Here is a 7,500-nt window from a genome sequence, read left to right as displayed (position 1 = left end):
CAAATCCTTCGAGCGTGTATTTGAACAAGTTCCTCTTTATTCGTCCAAATTTTTTTTACGACAAATATAAAATATAATCATTCCTTTTTGTTACAAAACAGAAAATATTTTTGAATTCTTTTTTTTTTTTTAAATTGTATTTCCATAGATTTGACATTTCCCTCTCTTCTTTAAAAGCAATATTTTGTGGAACCACATTGTAATGACAATATTGTATTTTCTATCGAATTCTCCAAGGACTAGTATTGATATATAACGACTTTCGTAGTGCATTTGAATCATTTTTAAGTTTTGGATTAGTTTTTTTAATTAATAATAATCATTAAATCTATATGATATTTCCAACAATAAAAGATTCTTTGGGGGAAAAAAGTTTGCGGCAATTAGTGCATCGAACATTGCCCTTAATATCAGATTAGATAATTTCATATATCTAAAGAAAAAAAATTACACCAATCATTAGAAAAATAACATTGCATACAGTTTGGTGGGGAGATAATTGAAACACCACAAAAAAGCACTAAAAAATTATTTCCTGCAAAAAGGTGAGATATTAACAAACGTACTACTCACTTTGATCCACCAAGAAAGGGAAGTGTTTTTATTATGATTGACAGCGGTGCTACTTTTCCCACTTAATTGATTGATTGATTGACCTATAGTGTTTTCTGACTTAGCTGCCAGTTAATGTAAAAGAGGAGTTTTACCAACACATAAGTCAAATTCATCTCTTACGGAGCTGGACATGCCAGTCTGTAATTCAAGGTTGCAATTGATTGAGTGATTTGGGGTTTTCTGACTTAGCTGTCAGTATGCATAAAAAAAAAGAGGAGTTTTACCATCACAATGAGTCAAATTCGACTCTGACAGAGTTGGCAATGTCAGTATGTAATCCAATGATCCTAGATTTATAGAAACTCATGACAACACTGCTCTAAAAATTACCGCAATTTCTATGGAAAGCGATGGACTAAGGGAAGAAAATATAACAAACATCTCTTTATCTGTAAGTTTTAACTCTTTGTAGCTGGAGTATTGTATACCGTGTAATCATACTTATAGAATGATCATCTCTTATCATTTTTATCATTATTATTATAATTATCAGAGGGATTTCCCCTTGTTACATTTGGGCACTGATTAGCCTCACAGGACTCAACACCGAGCTATGTAGCTCAAATTTATCAATCCAATCCAAAAGCTCATAATCAACACCTCAATAAATAGCCATTAATCAATTCTTTAATGCCATTATTTACTATTAAGTGTCAACTCTAAATACGATCATTAATCAATATAATATTTAAGAGTACACTGAATTGCCAATTGCTTTAGTAATGATGATGATAATAACAATGGTAATGGCGTATCCCGAAGTCACCGTGTGTATCACCAGGCATGTTTTGACGTATCCTGACGTCATAGTAGCGAAGGGGTTAATGTCTCTAGAAATTAAATCAAAGCTTACAGTTTGCAGAATTACAATTCGGGCGTTCCAGAAGACCCTCTGAGAGTGACGGATTCACTTGAATTATTGAAACATCAATACAAACATATTGTTAGCATTGTTTCAATATTTTCTGAGTTTACTTTAAAATTTGTTTCAATATTTTTCTAATTAGAAAATAATTGTTAAAGTTCCCGATAACTATCTTTGTAATATAAATTTCTAACACACTTTTACAGCAAAACTTATGAGGATTTATTATTCCATAATATTAATAGTTAAAAATAGTAAAAATTTAATATAAAAAGAAATAAAATAAAAAATTATTATTTCCAAAGGACATTGTAAGCGAAATACACAAACAATTTCAAGTATAAAAGCTACTATTACTCAAAATTTATTACGACAATCGAGGCATGCAATGGCATTGCAATAATTCTCAATAAATCTTTAGTAAATACCTCAAAGGAGAACGCACTTTATCTTGGCAAATGAAAAGTAATTACACAGTAATCAAGAGGAGTAACTTCAAACATTCTGTCATACTATGAGTTATGACTTAGCTCTGATTAAGTTCTTTAAATCACTAGACTCATTTTTTCTTAATGAGGCGCATTTGCCCCAACTCGCATCGGTGGCCTTTTAGCTCGGAAAAGTTTCCTGCTATCTGATTGGTTAGTTTTATCTCGTCCAACCAATCACCGATCAGGAAACTTTTCCGAGCTAAAAGGGCACCCCTGCGAGTCGGTGTAAACCTGCCTCGCTAAAAAGAAATGATTATAGACAACATTAATCAGACAGATAGCAGTATGATGACTATACAATTTGCTCATAAATTATCTAGATAATTTCTTTCAATGACCTTGCTATATATTTTTGTGTGACTTAATTATTTATTTATTTGTTTATTTATTATTATTATTATTATTATTATTATTATTATTTGCAAAGCTACAACCCATGTTCTAAAAGTAGGATACTATAAGCCCAAGGGCTCCAACAGGGAAGATAGCCCAGTGAGGAAAGGAAATAAGGAAACTACAAGAAAAGTAATTAACAATTAAAATAAAATATTTCGAGAACAGTCACAACATTTAAATAAATATTTCATACATAAACTATAAAAACTTAAAAAAAAAGGGGGAAGAGAAATAAGATAGAATAGTATGCCTGAGTGTACCCTCAAGCAAGAAATCTCTACCCCCAGAGGGTGAAAGACCATGGTACAGAGGCTATGGCACTATCCAAGACAAAAGCATAATGGTTTGATTTTGGAGTGTCCTTCTCCTAGAAGAGCTGCTTACCATAGCTAAAGAGTCTCTTCTATCCTTACCAAGAGGATAGTAGCCACTGAACAAGGAAGATTGGTTTGGCAATCAAGCGTTGTCAGGTGTATGAAGACAGAGGAGAATATGTAAAGAAATAGGCCAGACTATTCGGTGAATGTGTAGGCAAAGGGAAAATGAACTGTAACCAGAGAGAAGGAACCAATGTAGTACTGCCTGGCCAGTCAAAGGCCCAAATAACACTCTAGCGGTAGTATCACAACAGGTGGCTGGTGCCCTTCTACGCGTTATAAGAAGGATAACAGTGATTATTCAGAACACAATGAATAAGCATAATAAAGACAATTATGTTGTTAACATGTCTTCATAAAACATAGGATCCAGCGATTAGGCAATTAGCTGACTGTTTATGATTTGCCTACCAACGACTAATTAATGCCATTTCAACTGTCATAAGATCTCTACAATGCCAAAAACAGTGATGTGGTTTTATTGCCCGAATTACATAATTAGTAAGAATAATTGTTTTTGCAAAACGAAAAATAATTAATTGTTAGTTTGCAGACCGCGCGTCATTACGTAACTGATACATTAGTACAGATCTAATTTCCTTTTATCAAGGTAATTTGACTTTTGTGTAAAACATTCATTTGGGTTTATAGAGAAACAAAGCCAATAGGAAAATGGTTATTTTCCCCAAAACGCCTTAAAACTTTACTGAAACAAATCTTTAATTCCTTTCGTGAAATCGAACAACTTTCTGATCATACCCATACTAATTAAAAAAGTCCAACCCCTTCCAACCATTGTTCATTCGTAAATCTTTTGCCACTAAAATTTTTTTCTTCTAAAAATAAAAAGAAACCTTACATTTGGCACAACATGAAATGGGGAAAGTGAATGGACTACGCCAAATTACAATTGTTCTCCACAACGGGAACTAGAAAAAAGCCAGCAATGCGACAATGAGAGAGAGAGAGAGAGAGAGAGAGAGAGAGAGAGAGAGAGAGAGAGAGAGAGAGAGATGTACACAAAACTTAACCATAACCAGGACGTTATCGAGGGAGATTGGAATAGAATTTTGATCAATGTATGGTAATGAGAGAGAATTTTGATCAAATGTACGGTAATGAGAGAGAATTTCGATCAAATGCAAGAGAGAGAGAGAGAGAGAGAGAGAGAGAGAGAGAGAGAGAGAGAGAGAGAGAGAGAGAGAGAGAAATTTACACAAAACTGAACCAAAACGTGAATTTATCGAGGGAGATAAGAATAGAATTTTGATCAAATGTAAGAGAGAGAGAGAGAGAGAGAGAGAGAGAGAGAGAGAGAGAGAGAGAGAGAGAGAGAGAGAGAGAGAATTTGTATACTCCTAAGATTGCTAATTCTGGTACTCTTGAAATTTATCCTTATAATCTTGGACAAATTTAAACAATAGTAAGCTTTAGTCCAGTCTAGAGTAGTGACTCTTCTTTTAAATCGTTGGAGAAGAGAAACTATAAGTCTTTTAAATTTATTTTTCTAGACCTGGATATCAATCGGCTATTTTTCCCTGTTGGAGCCCTTGGGCTTATAGCATCCTGCTTTCCCAACTAGGGTTGTAGCTTAGCTAATAATAATAATAATAATAATAATAATAATAATAATAATAATAATAATCAAATTATATTTCGCCAGTATCAACAATAGATAGATAGATAGAGAGATAGATAGATATTTAATTGACCATTCTCCTCATAAACAGCAAATACAATATTATGAAATTACACAACGGGTCAAATCATAAACTCATTTCACAAGTCATATTTCCTAAAAATAAAAATATAAATAAAAAAGAACTGTACTCAATAGAAATGGCAATGATAATTAATATTAATATTTCAAATAACACAAAAAAGATCATATAGTATTTTTAGTTTAATTCCGGTTGAGAGCAAACAGTAGAATAACCTGAAAAATCAGATAGGTGAATCGACGGAATTTTTGGCAAAGAATTCCCTCAAGACCCGTTCCATATGATATCTGTTACTTCATCATTTAACATTTAATGTACTTATTTTTCGTCATTTCTCTTATAGTTTATGAGCATCTTTAGTTTCTTATTCGTGCTGGGCTTCTTTCTTTATTTGGGGTCCCTCTGTCTTAACAGAATTCTGCCCCTTGCCAAATAGGGTTGTTGTAGTTTGGTATAATAATAACTATACTCAATTTTTTTTAATGAGGCGCATTTGCACCGACTCGCAGCGGTGCCCTTCTAGCTCAGAAAAGTTTCCTGCTATCTGATTGGTTAGAATCATCTTGTTCAATCAATCAGCGAGCAGGAAACATTTCCGAGCGAAAAGGGCACCCCTGAGAGTCGGTGCAAATCTGCATCACTAAAAAGAATTGACTATAGGAGGGCACTCAGTAGAGCGCAGACCTCCACCGCCGCAGCTTATTTCTCAACCTTTTGCTAGACCTTGGCCTTGACCTTTGACCTTAAGAGGTATTAATTGACGTGGATTTTCATACACTCAAATATGAACTAAGTTTGAAGTCTCTGTGATAACGATATCCAAACTTATGGCTGATTACGTTAATTGGACATTTTGCTTGACTTTGACATTGACCTTCCAAAATTTAATCATTTCCAGCTTTTTACATAACAGTTAATTCCACCAAATTAATCTACGATTAAAATTGTGGCCAAGAAGCTGTTCTCAAAAAAAAAAAAAAAAAAAAAAAAAAAAAAAAAAAAAAAAAAAAACAGGGGAGAAAGCATAACCTTCCTCCAACTTCGTTGGTGGGGGTAATAATAATATTAATATTAATAATAATGCAGGTCATATTCTTGACATCAAGATATATAATTTATCAGAGGCTTACGCCTTATTAAAATTGCTTTTTATAATAACAAAACCATATCATAAAAAAAATGACAGAAGGAATCAATATGTTTTCTTACGAATTATCGCTATCCTGTCAATGTGAGTCATAAAACCTTTTCATTGAGATAATTAGTATCCCATTCATAAAAATGGCTGCTTTCATTACCTTTTCATCAGAGTAAATAGAAAAAATAATAATTTTGCTTTCAATGATATCATGTAATCTATTTATAAAAAAAGATTCACAGCCACTTTATGAATGAACTATTCCGCTTATTCTGGGATAGATTTAAATAATTGTTGCAAAAACACCGTAAAAGTCCTGGAATAAATATTGCTTGGCATCTACAGTTTTACAAACGGATATATTGAAGTTAAGGAGTGATATTACGGTCACCAACCCGTAAAAGATAAAAACAAGGTGGGGTATAAATCACGGTCGCCTGTATTTTACTGAAATACTGCTGAGAAGAGTACGTTTTCACATATAATTTCCGATTAAAGTTATGTTTTTTATTTCTTCATTTTTTTTTTAACAGTGTTCGCCATGCCACCTTACCTTTCCATCACATATTTAATAAGAAAATAAAAGGGAAAAATACCGAAGCCTTTCAAAGGGAAGAATCTATTTCAATCCATCATCAAAAGGGAAAATAACAAGAAAGAATATTTAAAATAGAAAAAACATTCCAGATAGAAGGGTAATGTCCTATTTTAAAAATGCAGCTGCTTTTATAGAAAACGAGCGGTACAGTGCTCTCTCTCTCTCTCTCTCTCTCTCTCTCTCTCTCTCTCTCTCTCTCTCTCTCTCTCTCTCTCTCTCTCTCTCTCTCTCTCTCTCTCTCTCTCGTCGCCCGCAAATAGCAAAAGAAGAAAACTATGAATATGAAATTTTCCGCATCGTAATTCGCAATTCGGATTTCAATCGTAGTGGGAAGAAGCGGGATGATTCTGTAGTGGAAAGTGATATGCAAAAGAAAAAAAAATCGTATTTTTAGCTTACCAGCAGCATATCAAAGATGGAGAAGCAGGGGTGGGGGGAACAATGTTGAGGAGCTTTTTATGAACATATGGATTTCAGAACATTATATATATACATATAATACATATACAGTAAGTATATATATATATATAAATATATTTTTACTGTATATATTATATGTATATATATTTATATATGTACATATGTACATATACATGTATACATATAAATATATTTATATTGTATATATACTATATGTATATATATCTATATATACATATGCATGTATATATATATATACACACACACACACATATATATATATATATATACAGTATATATATTATGTATACATATTTATATGTAAATATATTTGTGTATATATATATATATATATATATATATATATATATATATATATATATATATATATATATACAGAGTATTTCTTTTTGGTCACGCTTAGCTCGCACGGTCCTTTAGGAAGGAGGAAGAAGAGTGGCTATACCAAGGTGAGAGGGGGTTGCGTGTGCGTGTATGCATATCTATGTAAATAATTAGCCGGCATTTTTGACGGGTGCCGTGCAATAATAATAATAATAATAATAATAATAATAATAATAGATTTTCAACACAACTCTCAAACTCTTAAAATCTAAAGATATATAATAAAAGAAATATTATTGAATTAAAAAGCAATTCTTAATTTCTAATATTAAATCATCAACAATAAGATTTTATAATGAGTTCCTTGACATATAAAATATAGAAAAACATAGGAAAATATAACTTCAAACTACAAACCTTCAGAAGACATTAAGAAGACATTATAACTGATATTATCATTATTATTATCATAATTTTTATTGTTTGTAACCAATAAAATTATGCATAAATTCACATAAGCTAAAAGTGACGATG

General features: G+C 32.0%; 1 protein-coding gene across 5 annotated transcripts in view; it reads right to left on the bottom strand.

Moving 5' to 3' along the window:
• LOC137658561 (otoferlin-like) overlaps positions 1 to 7,500 on the bottom strand; it is a 212,666-nt gene that overhangs the window by 197,674 nt on the left and 7,492 nt on the right. The window lies entirely within an intron of this gene.

The sequence above is a fragment of the Palaemon carinicauda genome, chromosome 19 (assembly GCF_036898095.1).
Source record: "Palaemon carinicauda isolate YSFRI2023 chromosome 19, ASM3689809v2, whole genome shotgun sequence".
NCBI lineage: Eukaryota > Metazoa > Arthropoda > Malacostraca > Decapoda > Palaemonidae > Palaemon > Palaemon carinicauda.
This window is presented reverse-complemented; position numbering and strand designations above follow the sequence as displayed.